The sequence below is a fragment of the Mus musculus genome, chromosome 2 (assembly GCF_000001635.26).
Source record: "Mus musculus strain C57BL/6J chromosome 2, GRCm38.p6 C57BL/6J".
Taxonomy (NCBI): Eukaryota; Metazoa; Chordata; class Mammalia; order Rodentia; family Muridae; genus Mus; species Mus musculus.
Window position 1 is genome coordinate 18,797,500 of NC_000068.7, and position 16,139 is coordinate 18,813,638.

The 16,139-nt window shown below is 44.6% G+C and overlaps 1 long non-coding RNA gene across 1 annotated transcript; it reads right to left on the reverse strand.

The window, feature by feature from the left end:
• Positions 1-1,745: 1,745 nt before the first annotated feature.
• On the reverse strand, positions 1,746-4,319 carry Carlr (cardiac and apoptosis-related long non-coding RNA). Its single transcript, NR_131254.1, has one exon. It is a non-coding gene; the product is annotated as a cardiac and apoptosis-related long non-coding RNA (long non-coding RNA).
• Positions 4,320-16,139: the final 11,820 nt, after the last annotated feature.

A 16,139-nucleotide genomic window follows, 5' to 3' on the forward strand; every position in this document is an offset into this window, starting at 1 on the left:
CATGGCAAAATACTAATCTGTTTTTCTCCTGACAGCCCATACAGTATCAACTTTGTAACTTTGGCTGGTTTTGCTTTTAATTGTGGGATGGGAGAGAAAATGTGGGCCAGAAATGTGTTGGCATAAATACCACCTGACTTAAAAAAGGTAGGAAGACATAAACCACCTTCTACAGGGCAGTTTCTGGAATCCACTGAGGAAAATCTGGCCTGACCAGCTTCAACTGAATTTGGTCAGAGAGTCTGCACCTCACAGCCCGGGCAGGTTTGTGGTGGCGTTCTTACCTATCTTTTTATTTTATTTTATTTTATTTTATCTATTTTTAACAAAACATCAACACAAACAGCAGCTGTTGGTGAATGGTAAAAGCATAGCTTTGTTGTTTTGTGGTTTTGGATGCCGCTACTTTGTATTGCTAACAAGGAAAGCTGTGTAGTGACACCATAGTAGTGCGGAGCAATCGGAGCCTATTATTGCAGGCTTTCATTATTATCCGCTTAGAGTGTGTCACGCTCTGGATTCCAGCAGCCGTGCTCACAATGACGTTATGGCCATGGTGACTGCGTTCTTCATTGTTAAATGCCAGTTCTGTTGGTTTGTATCTCTGAAAAATACATCTTTGCTATTTATCTCATGCCTCAAAGTCTCAAGAGTTAAGAAAATGTGTTTTTTTTTTTTTTTTAACAATTAGGAAAGCCAGCAAGCTATGACAAAATTACAGATGTGGTACTTAAAAACAAGTCCCCCAAGAGCTGTGCATGAATAAATACATTAATTATTGCTTCAATATTAAAATCTACAAGCCAAGGAGGCTGTTGTTAAAATTGCCCAGCAATCCTGTGAGCTTCTCAGACTGGCTTCCGGATTTTCCTGGTTTCAAGCTGCCTGTCTGGGATCCCTGAGGGTTGGGGGTGGGGGTTGGTGTTTTAGAACATAGGTCAGTAGCCTAAAATTGTTTCCAAAAGATTATTATTCAAGGTAAATGATCAATACTCATTAAGCTACCATCAGGTTAACAGCTTTTTAACATCCTTGGAAATTGAGCAATTTTGCATAGTAGGATGGACTTGAAAGATGCTGAGAAAACGGTTATGGGATTGCAGTTATGAATGGGAAAACATCACAAATACAACTGCAAATATGTGAGACAATATTCTAAACATTGGGTTTGATGTTCTCTGTACAAGAGTAACGTAGGTGGACTCACTGGTTAAAACTCATGCGACTGTGTTTTGAGCCATTTGCATGTCACTTTGTAAATCATACTTCTATCGATGCAAAAAATTATTCTGACTCTGAAGGTCATAAACTACAAAGCTCTCTCAGCTTCTTGAAGGAGACAGGAGAACTAACCATAATGTGATGTAGCCTGAATGGGATCCAAAAACAGAAAAAGGAAGTGAAAAGTTAATGAAATCCAATGAAATATGAAGCGTGGTTAATAATGACGTGTTAACGTTAGTTCATTAGTGGTGACAAATGCCCCCACACCAATGTAGTTAATCATGACTAATGCTGAGGATGGAAAACCCTGAAGGCAGGGCAGTGCGGGACTGAGCAACTTTTCTCTAAGTCTACAACTATTCTGAAAATTTTAAAGGTTTGCTTCTAAAAATAAAAACATGAATAATAAGAAGGAACATGATGATGTGTCATTTGTGAGGACATTGAATGAAAGTCGAGAAAATGAACATAAAATACCAGAGTACATTATTTCAGCCAGTGTGAAGTAGCCAGAGAAGGGGTTTTTGTTTTCAAATTTTATTTGGCATTGTTGCAGAATAAATACTCCTCTACCAGGATCACTTTCCTTTGATACAACAGCTGAGATGGTCGCTAGAGCTACGCTATTATGTATCCAGGCTAATGTTAAAAGGTGTGGTATGGTAAAAAAAGAGATGGTATGGTTTCATTTTCAGAACAGAATAATCATTACTGTAAATTAACATCACCAACACGTGCTTAAAATCCACCATCCGTGAACTGCACGTTTTTTATAGAGAGAAAATTCACTTGTGCCTACCAAAACATTTCCTTTTCTGGTGTGTGTATACAGATGTGTAAAAATAACTCACTTATGCCATCGACATCTCTTTGTTAAGCAAGCCTTTATGCTATAACCCACAATCATCATACTTAAATCCCGTTGATCTTTCCCTTGACACACAGGGACACACAGGAATCCTTCCTTGTCCTTCGCTGGTCTCAATGCTAATCAGCCCTTGCAGCTGCTTGGATGAGCTGGGCACATCTCTCCAAGAATGTCTGGTGTCTCCACATCTGGCCTGGGTAGAGATGCGTCTTCCTTGGGAGAATCTTTTGCAGTACGCAGCTCCATCGGAACCACGCCTCGCGACAAGGACAAATCGCCACCCCCTTTCTTCTTCAATTAACAGTTTTGGGACAGAGGTTGTGGGCCAGGATTAGAGCCAACGTAGATCGAGATGAAGACCAGGAAAAGCAGGAGTAGGAAGAGGCTGGCCGCTACAGCGGTCACCGCAAACAGCTCCATCCTCAGATTATTTAGCACGGGTGACCAAGAATCCTGGACTGCAGTGAAGCAAAGGTTGCCATGGGAACCGCAGTGGCGCCCCCCGCGGAACCCCGCGTTTATTACGGAGAATCGATCTGCACCAGACACCGAGGCTGCTACTGCGGAGGCCGCTGGAGGCTAGCAAGGGGAGGCGAGGGGGGTGGAGAGCAAAGGCTCAGGGCATCCGCCCCTCCTCCACCCACCTCCATCCATCCGGGCTCAAGAGCAGCAGAAATTACGTTTAGTGCAAATTGCTGAAGCTCCCTACTTCATCCTCAGTGGTGGGTGGCACGGTGTCTCGCAGGCAGCAGACCGCGGGGAAGGTCGGAGTACGGGTGAAGCCCCTCCGCCTGCCACCGCAGCGGTACGGGAATCAAAGGCCTGACCCGCAGCGGCCCTCCGGGATCCTGCGGGGGGCCGTGCGGGGCGGGCAGGATCTGCCTCCCGGAATCCCACAAACCGTACATGAGCAAGTTCGAGGCCAGTGTGTGGGCTTGCAGGGCCATCCCTCAGCCAGGACAGCACTTAATCACCGTGTCCCCTGCGGCGTGACGTTAAGGCTGGGAGGAAAAGAAAATTCTCCCGGAATCTTCGTTACAAAATCGTTTCCTTTACTAGCCCTCAATCCTGGGAGTCAGGGACACTTAAAGGCACGGTTGGGGTCCTGAAGGAAGAGATGGGATCCGGACTGGAGATAGCCATCTCTCTTCGCAGCCCCTGAGACAGAGTCATTCGACCACCTTCTCTCCCGACTGACTTTCCTGCTCCGGTAATTAAGGGAGAAGCGCAGAGACAGATTCACCCCATTTCGCCCTTTCTCATTCCCAGTCATTGCGAAGCCCCTGGCCTGAAAGGCTCGGGTTCCTCTCCTGCGTGGCAAAGGCCCTCTCACTCCGAGAGCTATAAATATTAATAAGCTGCACGGCTCCGGGCTTAATTATCTTCTCTTAATTGTAGCTTAACCAAAAATCCAGCCTCCTGCTACTCGGGCCTCTCTAAATCGGGATTATTTAGTTTCCGTGTCTGGAGGCCCCTTCGGCTCAAAGTCTTCTGTGTTGTGCCGCCAAACCTGGAAACCATATGCTGCGTCTCTGCGCGGTTTAAAATCATCCTTAGAGCAATGACGCCTCTCCTTACACTGGATGCCTAGGTTCGGGGCAGTCTTCTGCTCCCTTTCCCTGAACCTGGTACTCCCTACTACCAAAGGATTCTGCCTCCATCTCTTTTCCCTAAGTCCCCAGTAGCCTATAGGGGTTTGTCAGATAAGGGTGGCCCTTGTGGGGCACGGAATTCGCCCAGCAAATGACGACATCTGACTCAAGGGAAGGGTCTCTTCATCCCCTCACCGGGAAAGCAGCCCACACCGCTCCACTGTGGCAGGCAGGCTCCCTTGGGATTACTTGATCGGGCTGCACTGGGACACCACCCTTGTCCCTACCTGCGCAGCCCGCTCCTTGCCAGGGCTCTTCCTGGTGCATCTAGAATTCGGTGTCAAGAAAGCTCCAAGCCTGGAGCTGAGGGCTCTGAGCTTTCTTCCCTGGGTCGCAGGTGGGAGGAGAGAGAGGTCGTGGTAGCTTGCAGTTCACTGTCCTTCCCGCGCTCGAGATCCACGATGCTGAAGCTTAAGCTTAGGTCCAAGGTCTTTGATTAACAAGCTGGACATCCAGTCCTGCACTGGTGGGCAATGCCCAGATCTTCTCTAGTTCAGTCCCCTGGCTATAGAGTGCGCCTGGCTTCTGCAGCGCAGTCTATGGTCCCTCTAGCACCTTAGCTCTGCGGTTTTTCCTCTACAGACTGGGGGGCGGGGGGAGCTTAGGAGGACCCTAATCACCAGCACCAGCGCCCAGCCTTGCTAATTCAGGGGAGGTCAGCAAACCACAGGGAACAGTATTCCTGATGTGTTTTAGGTCTGCTTTGTCCTGGTGCAGATTGATTTCTAAGGCACTGTCAAAGTCTATGAGAAGCAGCTGTAATTCAGTTGATTTTAGCTCCTGGGTACCCACAAACAGCTGCCTAAGGCGGATAGATTGTGTCTGTGCTCATGCGATCAGGATCATTTACAAATGTAACTGCTAAAGGGGCACAATAGCATGCATATTCATGTAATCCTAGCACTCTGGGTGAGACAGGAGGACTGCAAATTAGAGGACAGTCTGGGCTATGTAGACGCTGCTTCAAAAAAATGAAGCAAAATATTAAATATAATTGTATATTTACATGATAACCATTTGAGTTGCATCAAAAGAAATGTTCAAAACACTAAGAATTTAGGTAATATTCTCCAGTAGATAAATTAACACTGAATATATTTTAGTTAAAAATGCAGATCTGTCACAGAAGTCCAATTATAGGAAACTTTCACAATCTGAAAGATTAGTGGTCAAAGTGGCAGTCACTGGAGTTTCCCAAAGCCCAACCATCTACTGAAATCACCAGAAAGGAATCCACTTCAGATACTTCAGGACTCACTACAGTAGGTAGGTAGTTTCTGGTGGGGTTTTAGAGGCAAGATCAGTTTTACTTTTTGGCAAAACTAACATTTCCTATATAATTCACATAGATCAGTGGTTCTCAACCTCCCCTTTAATCCAGTTTCTCACAATGTGGTGACCCCAGCCGTAAAATTATTTTCGTTGCTACTTCATAACTGTAATTCTGCTACTGGTATTAATCATAATGTAAACATTTATGGAGATAGAGGTTTGCCCAAAGGGTTGAGAACCACTGACATAGCCTCTAGACCAGCAGCAAATATTTGGCCCAGGCCCAGAGCTGGGAAACCTGTCTTGGGTGGTTAGAAGAACTGCAGCAGACCAGCTTTGGCTTTGTCACTTCCTAGCTGTGCTACCACCCAACCTGAGGCCCCCAGAATGGGAAAGAGGCTAAATGATGAGCAGGAGCCTGACTGAGCATAGAGCAAGACAGATGTGGGTGGAGCAAGACAGATGTGGGTGGAGCAAGACAGATGTGGGCGGAGCAAGACAGATGTGGGGGCAGTTGATGGGCATTTGGGCAGGCAGGCAGGTTTAAAAAAATTACTATCCCGCACTTTGCCACTTTTCAGATGCTCAGTACCAATGTCAAGTGACCCAGAGCAACAGTATGAGAATGCGCCTCAGCGTCCTCTGAAGGGGTTCTGGGCTCCGAATCAGGACAGAGCCTTTCTGGAGGGACTCTTGCTCCCCATCTGCCTTTTCTGCTGCAGTGAGTGAAGGCGGGAATAATGAGAACAGGCAGCCACAAAAGCCTCTTGTTCTCCAGCTGGAAACCTAGTGGGAGTTTTCTAGGCTTTTCTTGATCGGTCTTTTATTTCAACCAAGAATAGTTGCACACGGCTGAGAGAAAAGAATTTCTCCATTAATGATAGTCTTGAGCTATCTCTCACACATACACCTTTTCTCTCTCTCGTACTCACCCACATCCATACTTACACATCTGCCTGTCCCCTTGGCATTTTGTATTGCATAGTTTAACTTGATAAAAATCAAAGTCATGTACCAACTTGTACTTGTCTCTGAGAAACCCTACCCACAACTCATCTTCCCTGGCAGTAAAAGGCTCTGAAAGCTGTCTTTTGAATTCTGAGATCCCAGACTTACCCCAAGTTGATGCAATACTAGAACAGGGCCCAGAAAGCTGCTATGTCTGTCATGGGCTGGGTGAGCCTGGCTGGGCTTGGCTTTGTGGCACCATGGAGAACTAGACCGAACAAGAACTCTTGCTGCCTTATCCAGCCTTTGCACTACCTCCATTGTTGTAGGACTTCAGGTGGAACCAACTTCTGCATCTTGCAAATGCTGCTTTTAACTCAGACAGATGAAGCAGAGGCCACAGGAAGCGAGGGGTTGCTTTCAGAGGTAGGGGGAGTGTGGGCTCTGGTCACACTGTAAAGCAAAGGACTGACTGGAGATCACTGTCAGTTTCAGGACTGAAGGCTTTACAGTGCATCTTTCCAAGATGAATCTCTGACTGACCGTAGGCCCGGGCAATGGACCTGGCTCCACTGTGAAGCTTCAGTGTGCTCTATGTATATATTCACTTGTCTTGGATTTGTCACAATGCCTGCATTTATATAGCACAGATAGCCAGATACACCCTCCATCCACACTCTGACCAACACCCATCTACACCTCACACCTGGTGGAGGCTTAAGACGACAAGCCTGGGAACTGAGAGAATTAATATAGTCTCTCTTGATTAGGTTTTCCTATATGCTGCTTATAGTGTCCCAGGTCCTCAGCCTGCTGTCATGAAAAATAGTGGGATGAGGGAGGAGACTGTAGAAGGAAGTGGGTATAAGCAATTGGAAATTTGAGCATTTTTGCAAAGTACTTCCATATACATGACAGCAAGTCATGAGCTTCTGTTCACCAAAGTGAGCCGACTTGGCAATGGCAAGAGTCAGGCAACCCTTACTACACACACTCTGCTGAGAGCTTACTGCACACACTCTGCTGAGCGCCTCACACATAGCCACTCAGTTTAACCCTATGGAGCTTTTTATGGACAGTCTTTAAAAATATACGTTTAGGTTTATTTTTAATTTTAATCATTTGCGTGTGCATGTGAGTTTATTGTGCGTGTGACTACAGGTAAGCTGGAAGTCAGAGGTCAAATCTCCCGGAGCTGGAGTTATAGGCTACATAACTCGATATGGATACAGGGAACCAAACAGGAGCCCTCTGCAAGTGGAGTGTCTGTTCTTAACCGGTGAGTCATCCTTTCAGTCCTGATACTCTCTGCTTTAAAGGGGGGGGGGGGACTGAGACTGGGAGATATTCTTTAATATTGGTAAGTCAGGATTTGACGGGTTTTCTCACGTGTGAACTAGCACAGGCTGTCACTTGTGAACTAGCACAGGCTGTCACTTGTGAACTAGCACAGGCTGTCACTTGTGAACTAGCACAGGCTGTCACGTGTGAACTAGCACAGGCTGTCACTTGTGAACTAGCACAGGCTGTCACGTGTGAACTAGCACAGGCTGTCACGTGTGAACTAGCACAGGCTGTCACTTGTGAACTAGCACAGGCCGTCACTTGTGAACTAGCACAGGCTGTCACGTGTGAACTAGCACAGGCTGTCACTTGTGAACTAGCACAGGCTGTCACTTGTGAACTAGCACAGGCTGTCACTTGTGAACTAGCACAGGCCGTCACGTGTGAACTAGCACAGGCCGTCACTTGTGAACTAGCACAGGCTGTCACTTGTGAACTAGCACAGGCCGTCACTTGTGAACTAGCACAGGCTGTCACGTGTGAACTAGCACAGGCTGTCACTTGTGAACTAGCACAGGCTGTCACTTGTGAACTAGCACAGGCTGTCACTTGTGAACTAGCACAGGCTGTCACTTGTGAACTAGCACAGGCTGTCACTTGTGAACTAGCACAGGCTGTCACTTGTGAACTAGCACAGGCTGTCACTTGTGAACTAGCACAGGCCGTCACTTGTGAACTAGCACAGGCTGTCACGTGTGAACTAGCACAGGCTGTCACTTGTGAACTAGCACAGGCTGTCACTTGTGAACTAGCACAGGCTGTCAAATAGAGGAAACCAGTTTCAGCAAAGTTGTGGCCACTGCGTCCAAGGAACTTCACTTGTGGCGTAGGGTTGATTTATCTGAACACGAGAACACCTTTCAGGCATTTTCCTCCTTTTGTTTCTTCCTACAATGCCGAGATCTGGGATTCCTAGAGTAGTGCCTGAGCAGAGGGTCACCCAAACGCGTCCCAGAGTTCAGGAAAGAGTTGCCATGCAGAATCTGGCTGGGTGACCCAAATGTAAGGCTTACCTACTCCCTGTCATTTAGTATTTAATATCTTACGTCAGTTGGGTTAATTAAACCAGAGGAAAGGATGAGGGATAAGGATATCTTAACAAACAAGGAGAAAGTAGAGCAGAGCATCCCGGAACCAGAAGAAAAACAAAAGGCATTGGGAATGGAGACACTGAGAGTGGATGACTTATGCTCAGACATATGCCTTGTTTTTGTTCAAAATATTTGTAAAGCACATATGTATTTTCTTTAATCCTCTGAATCCATTTATTCAAGCTTGCTTTCCATTGCTGTGATAAACACCATGACCAAAAAAAGCAAAATGGAGGAGAAAAGTTTATTTCATCTTAACGTTCATCTTGAAAAGAAGTCAGGACCGGAACCCAGGGCATAGAACTCAATTCATGCTCTTGAGAAAACGCCATGGGGGGAATGCTGCTCAGTGGCTTGTTCCTCGTGGCTTGTCCAGTTATCTTCCTTAAACCAGGAGGACCACCTGCCTAGGGGTGACGCCACCCACAGTGGTCAGGGACTTCTCACAGCAAGTAGTAATCAAGAACATGGTTATAGACTTGTCTGCAGGCCAGTCTGGTGAAGGAGTTTCCTTAAGTGAGGTTCCCTCTTGATGAACAATGACAACAAAACCAGCATGCTGTTTTTAGTAAATTATCCTGTAAGCTTCCAGTGCTTTACATTCCAAAACACCGACTTTTTTCTCTCTTTTCTCCTTTTTTCTTTACACATTGCTTCATTAATTCCTCCCCTCTCTAAGAAGTTAGATAGAGCATGTTATCTTTTCCAGGAAATGGGTGCAGAAAAACAAAATAAATGAAAAGTTGTCTTTCGCATACACAGCACCAAGCACCGGGTTTTGGGCGCATTTCTCCTTTCTTCCCCCAATAACCTTGAGTTACGGATTTGACTGGCTCTTTTTGACATGTTAAGAAACAGAGATCCAGTGGGGAATCGATTGGTTATGGTTACATTTCCTCCATAATACTTCCTAAAAGGTACGTCTGTTTCGTTGTTTCCTGATGTCAGTTGTTAGGAAGACTAGAAGAAGACAGTTTATTTCCTTAAGATGGCTCAGAACTCTTCTTCTGTCTCCACACCTCTCAAAGCAATAGCTTTCTCTGCTTCTCAGTGGAGCGCTATGCCACTAACAGAACATCTGGCTGCTTCTGCTTCTTCTTCTTCTTCTTCTTCTTCTTCTTCTTCTTCTTCTTCTTCTTCTTCTTCTTCTTCTTCTTCTCCTTCTCCTTCTCCTTCTCCTTCTCCTTCTCCTTCTCCTTCTCCTTCTCCTTCTCCTTCTCCTTCTCCTTCTCCTCCTCCTCCTCCTCCTCCTCCTCCTCCTCTTCCTCCTCCTCTTCCTCCTCTTCCTCCTCCTCTTCCTCCTCTTCCTCTTCTTGTTTTTTTTTTTTTTTTTTGGTTTTTTGAGACAGGGTTTCTCTGTGTAGCCCTGGCTGTCCTGGAACTCACTTTGTAGACCAGGCTGGCCTCGAACTCAGAAATCCGCCTGCCTCTGCCTTCCAAGTGCTGGGATTAAGGCATATGCCACCACCGCCCAGCACGATCTGGCTTCTAAAATGCTAGTTTGATAAGAGTGGAGGGCTTTCTAAGGGAGAAACACTCTTAATTAAGTAGATGGGAATGAATAAGAAAGCAATTGAGTTTTTTTTTTTTTGTCTGTTTCATAAAATGCACTTGACTTATTTAAAACTCCGAGGATGTGCTTGAGTGTGCAGTCATTTTTGCCTGTTAGTTAGTATACTACTTCATTAAATGGAAATATGCCATTATTAAAATAATGTTCAATCAGCCACAATCCATCTACTCTTGGATGACTGCTTTTGTTCTCTCAAACAATGCACTTAAACATGAATCATTTTTGAAAGAATAAGCATATTGTTTGCTATTTTACTTAATACCCTATTATATAAACATCTCATTATTTCTATAGATTATTAAGAAAATGGCTGTGCCAACCCTTTTGATGGTTTACCATAATATAGTAAATAAGCTATGTCCCTGAAAATGAAAAATTAAGTTGCTTCAAAAGCCAGTTTTTGGTCTTAATGGGTAGTGACAAGGGAGGCTGCCAAGCATTAAGTCCTCTGCCCCGGCACTCTGCTAAGACATTTAAGAGCACATATGATCTCACCCAAGGAGAACAAAGGTCACAGGGGGTAGGTTTATTAATGTCCTTTTACAAATTCTGAAACTGAGGCACAGACTGGTGGTGGCAGGCCCAGGAAGTGGCCAAGCTTACATTTAGGAACCTCTCTTGCAAGCCTGCTCCATGCACTGTGCCCTTTGGCTACTGAGCCTGTTATACATACTCATAGTTCTTATTGACCAAATTCCAGGGTAGAAACAAGTCTTTCCGGTTCTGCCTGTGCCCACCACATGGCTTTGTGCTGGCATGGCCATGGAGAATAGATTTTCTCAAAATAAGGAGAAAATCTAGTTTCACCGTTGCCTTGCCACACTGGATTGTGTCATTACTTTAAGAAGATGATATGTGGTAAGCACAAAATTGCCTCTGGGGCTTGTTCTACACAAATGTTTCTTTGATCAAATAAGAACCAATATAATTTTTCCCAGATGTTTGTGAATTTGTCTTGTATGTGAATTGCTGTGAACAGACTCTGACCGCTTATCTGTTAATGTTTTCTGAATGAATTTGAATGATTTCATGATATTTTATGTATAATGTTATTTCTCCTTTATCCTGGTTAGAAAGCAGTATCTTACACTGTAGTTGGCCTTGAAACACTTGTAGGCTCCATTTTTTTCGAGATTTATTATGCTTTGTTACTATGTAGACCTACTAGATGTATGTCTGCACGTGAGGATGTGCACATGGGTGGAGCACAGAGGCACAAACCCCCTGGAGCTGGAGTTGTGATGGTTGTGGTTGCTGCAAACTGAACTTAGGACCTCTGGAAGAGCAGCAAGTGCCCTGAACTGCTAAGGCATCTCTCTAGCCCTGTGGGCTCCACTTAAAAAAGTAGACTCACAAGCTAAAGGATCAAGCAGTGCTGGTTGCTAAGTTCAATGGCAATTTGATTATGTGGTATTATTTTTCAAAACTAATTAGAATCGATAATTATGAAATTATTTAGAGAGGAATCTATCTCAATGTTAGCAAGTCAGGCTTGAACTTGGTTGAAGCCAGGTACATAGTTTTGTCATTTTTTTTTTTTTTGAACCACTGAAGTCATAAATAAATAGAACCATGAAACTAAAGCAAGCTTGAGAGTGTTAATATCCCCACCACCACCTAGAAACAGCAGTTTACATTTCTTTTAACAGAACCCAGTGTAGACATGTCTCCCTTTTGTTTTTGGTGTCTTTGGTTGTAAAGCATTTTAAAGCAAAGCATGGTAATGATACATCTCACGGGTCCTGGAGAAAGGATACATTTTCTTGTCAACTCCAATGTATTTCATGTCTATACTTTCCCAAAATGGACAGAAACAAAAAAGTGATATGTGAGGTAGTGAACCAGGCAGCCTCTGGGGGACTTTACATGATCTTTTATGCCCTACTTATTAAGATTTTCTGGGTGAAAAAAAATGTGTCAGTAATTTTTTAATTTTTATTTTTTTAATTTTTTTTTTTTGTTTTTTTGAGACAGGGTTCCTCTGTGTAGCCCTGGCTGTCCTGGAACTCACTTTGTAGACGAGGCTGGCCTCGAACTCAGAAATCTACTTGCCTCTGCCTCCCGAGTGCTGGTATTAAAGGCGTGCGCTAACACACCCAGCTCTTTTAAAATTTAAAGTGAAACTTTTTGACTATATGCCTTGCAGTTGGGCATTTTAGTACACACACACACACTGAATTTTTTTTTATGGAGACAATCTTCCCATGTGATCCTCCTGTGGTGTGTGTGTGTGTGTGTGTCTGTGTGTGTGTTGGGCCTGGAGTGCCTTTCTTCAGAAGCCATACATCTTCATCTTTTTGAGACAGGCTCTCTCACTGGGACTTGGTTGCTCACTAGCAGGCTGCAATGATCCCCCTACCTCCGTGTTCCAGGTGCTGAGGCTACAACTGCCAAACCCCACATCAGGCTTTAAATGGGTGCTAGGGCCGAAGTCCAGCCCTCATGCTGGTAGGGATGCATTTACTGACTGGCTGTCTCCTCAGTTTCCTTAGCCAGTCTTTTACAACACATTTCCAGAGGGGTTCCAGATGTTTTGTCTTGGTTTTGGTTACTATTGCTGTGATGAATCGCCACGACCAAAGTGACGTGGGAAGGACAGGATTTATTTGTCTTACATTTATCCATCTATAGGATTGGCTTACATGTATCCATCTATAGTCCATAGGATGGGGATTCAAACGGCACAGGAACCCAGAGGCAAGAACTAATGAGGAGGCCATGGAGGGGCGCTACTTACTGTCTTGCGCAACCCAACATTTTATAGAATCTAACATAACAAGTGGTGGCCCTACTCATGGTGGGCTGGGCTTTTAACATGAATCATTAATTAAGAAAATGATCTAAAAGCTTGCCTATAGCCAATCTTATGGAAGCATTTTCTCAACTGGGGTTCCATCCTCTGAGATGATTCTAGTCTCTGTCAAGTTGACTTAAAATTAGCCAGCATCCCATCCCTATGTAGTTCCCAAGGCCCAGGAGTTAGAGAAGTAGCCTGGTGAGAATGGTTTCTCATGTAGAGTTCCTGTCCCCTCCTTAGTGTGTAGACATTCACATCCCTGCCAAGATTCTCTTGAGTTTTCCAGAGCTGCTGAGAATGACATCAGATGTTAGAAATGTCATGGACTGATGGGAGTGGTCAACATTACACACAAATAATTCCTGACCTTTCTTTCTTTTTTTAATAATTTATTTATTTAATACATGTGAGAACACTGTTGCTGTCTTCAGACACTCCAGAAGAGTGAGTCAGATCTCATTACGGATGGTTGTGAGCCACCATGTGGTTGGTGGGATTTGAACTCAGGACCTTTGGAAGAGCAGTCAGTGCTCTTAACCGCTGAGCCATCACTCCAGCCCTCCCTGAGCTTTCTTTTCCAATGCTAGACAAAGGTGTCTTTGGCCATCTTGAAAGCTTCTACCTATAAAAAGAAGTAGAAGAGAAGCAGATGGTTTCAGAGCAGGGCCTACTTGTGAGGGGCCCAGAAATCACAGCCATGCTTTTATGTTCACTCTTTTGTGGCCTAGCAAAGAAACGACCAGCAGAAGTCCTTTATGACCCCAGAGGCCATCATTCTTTCACCCAGATTGATTGTGCCCTCACTGGATATGAGGAAAGCTTCTCAAAATGCAAGTCCATGAGGGTGCTGTAAAGATGGCTTAGTGGTTAGAGCACCTGATTCCCTTGCAGAGGCCCTGAGTTCGTTTCCCAGCATCCATATGGTGGCCCACAACCACCTGTAACTCCAGTTCCAGTGGATTTGATGTCCTCCTCTGGCCTTCATGGATGTGAACATGGGGTGTGAATACATATATGCAGGCAAAACACTCATACCCATAAAATAAAATGAAAATCACAAGTGAGTTATATTTTATACTCTGTGGATACCATTATGGGGTTCAAAGCACAGTAGCTTCAGAAAACAGCAAGTCCTTGATCTATGAAATTAATATAATCCATATGCCCAGAATTCAAGACATCAGTCCGGGAGCACATTTACCACCTGTCTGTGAGTGTGAGTGTGCGTGCGTGTGTGCATGCCTGAGTGAGTTGCATGTGTGTGTGTGAGTGTGTATGTGTTATAAACTCGGTTTACTCTTGGCCCTTCAATGTTGATGCCTTCCCTGAGACACTCCCTATAATGTGCAAACAAGTTGCCATTATGCACCGGGTTCAAAGTGTCTTTGAAAAATCACAACATGCATATTTTAAACCAGCTTCCAAATTCCTTTTTGGGGAGAAGAGGAGCTGGGAAGCCCTTTGCTTCTGGGTGGTGAATCTTTCTAAGAAAGCAGATTTATTTTAAACAAACCTGTGGTTTCCATTTTTAAAGCTTCACCTGGCCACCTTCCAATGGAAGGATTGGACGGGGTGAGGTGGGAGTCTATTGCTTATAACAAAGGTTCAGAAAAGCCCTTAGTGGAGGAGAAAACCAATTAAACTCTTAATTCTTCAAGTTGGAATCCAGAAGCCTCTGTTGGTTGCATTTGAATAGCCATTGTCCTCTTGATTATGAATGAGTTCCTCACATATAAGAGCTTACCAGCCAGTCTTTGCTATAAAACAACAGAACTATTTGCTCATCTTTTGGAGGCCATGTAAATTATAGTATCCTGCACTATGGATTTCCCTCACCCCCAAATAATAAACCTCCAGTGTTTCTAAGCTGTAAAACTATGCCATATTGATTTCATAGATGGTAGCTTTTAAGTGGAGTGAAAAGACCTTGTTTAATTAATCCAGCCATTCACTCAGTGAACATTTATCACATGCCTATCGTATGCGTCCACTGTACAAAACATCTGCCTGTCACTCTATGCTTGCTAAATCAGAGGAATCGGCCATCCAAGCAGAAATGGCTGTCATCAAGTAGAGCACACCCTACATGTCAGCTCTGTGCCAGGGGTTCATCTTCTAAATAATCTGTTTTGGTGGGAGTTATTAGCTTGCTCTTTCGTATGTGTGTGTGTGTGTGTGTGTGAGTGTGTGTGTGTGCGCGCGCACACATGCGCATATGTGCTTACGTGTATCTGTGAATGCATATGTGTCTGTGTGCATGTGTGCCTATGAGTGTGCATGTGTGTATATCTGCATGTACACTTATGTGCTTGTACTTGTGTGTGTGTGTACATGTGTGCAATGTATCTGCATGTGCGCTCATATGTATATGTGTATACATGTGTTTGTGTCTGCATGTGCACTTTCATGCATGTATACACATCTGTGTATATGCGTGTGTGAGTGAGCATGTGTGTGTGTCTCACCATTATTATGCAGATAGTAGAGAACCATAGGGGAGGACATGGGACATCACACTATATCTTATTCCCTTGAGGCAAGGTCTCTCCCTGAACCTGAAGCTTGGTGTTTCCATTAGATTGCCTAGCCAGTGAGCCCCAAGAGCTATCAGTTTGTGTCCACAGTGCTGGGGTACAGGCACTTACCTCACTTTAAGTGGGTGTCATAGATCAGAACTCAGGACCCCAGGCTGGCACAATCAAACACTGCTCCTCCCTGGACACTCCACACAGCTCGTTAGCTCCATTTTAACTTTCAGGAAGCCTAGCCTCACAGGTTTTGTCTCTTTTCTATTGGTATTAGTGGAACTGAGACAAGTCCCTAGTTGCCCCAGATACAAGTTTGTTTATGTTAGATGCCTGAGAAGTTCTACATGGAAATAATACTAAGATTGGAATAAGGTAAGAGAGTTGGGGGCGGGGGCTGGAATCCAGTGTAAAACCAAAACAGGACAAGTGTTATTAAAGGCCAATTAAAATCTGGCCTTTATTGTCACCTGGATTGAAACTACTGATGTAAGTTTTTTAATTGATCTTCCTGCCCCCTGCCCAGGTTCTGGGAAATGAACTCTGACCATTAGTAATACTGGGCAAGCACTTTACCACTGCACTGCATCCCCAGAGAAGATTTTAGTATTACTATCTGGTTCCTGTGTGTTTATTTAGGAATCTGTCACTCTTTAAAATGATAGTGAACTGGCTGGTGCAGGCTGTAATCACTAGTCTTTGCCTGCCTGTATCACCTTCTACCCACAGCTCAGCCCCATCTGACCCCTCCTCTAGGTAGCACCTTTGGTTACTCAGTTCTCTGTGGACTTAGCACAGCCTCCATCAACTCTCCATGCTGTTCCTCATTGCTTTTCTCTTGGAAA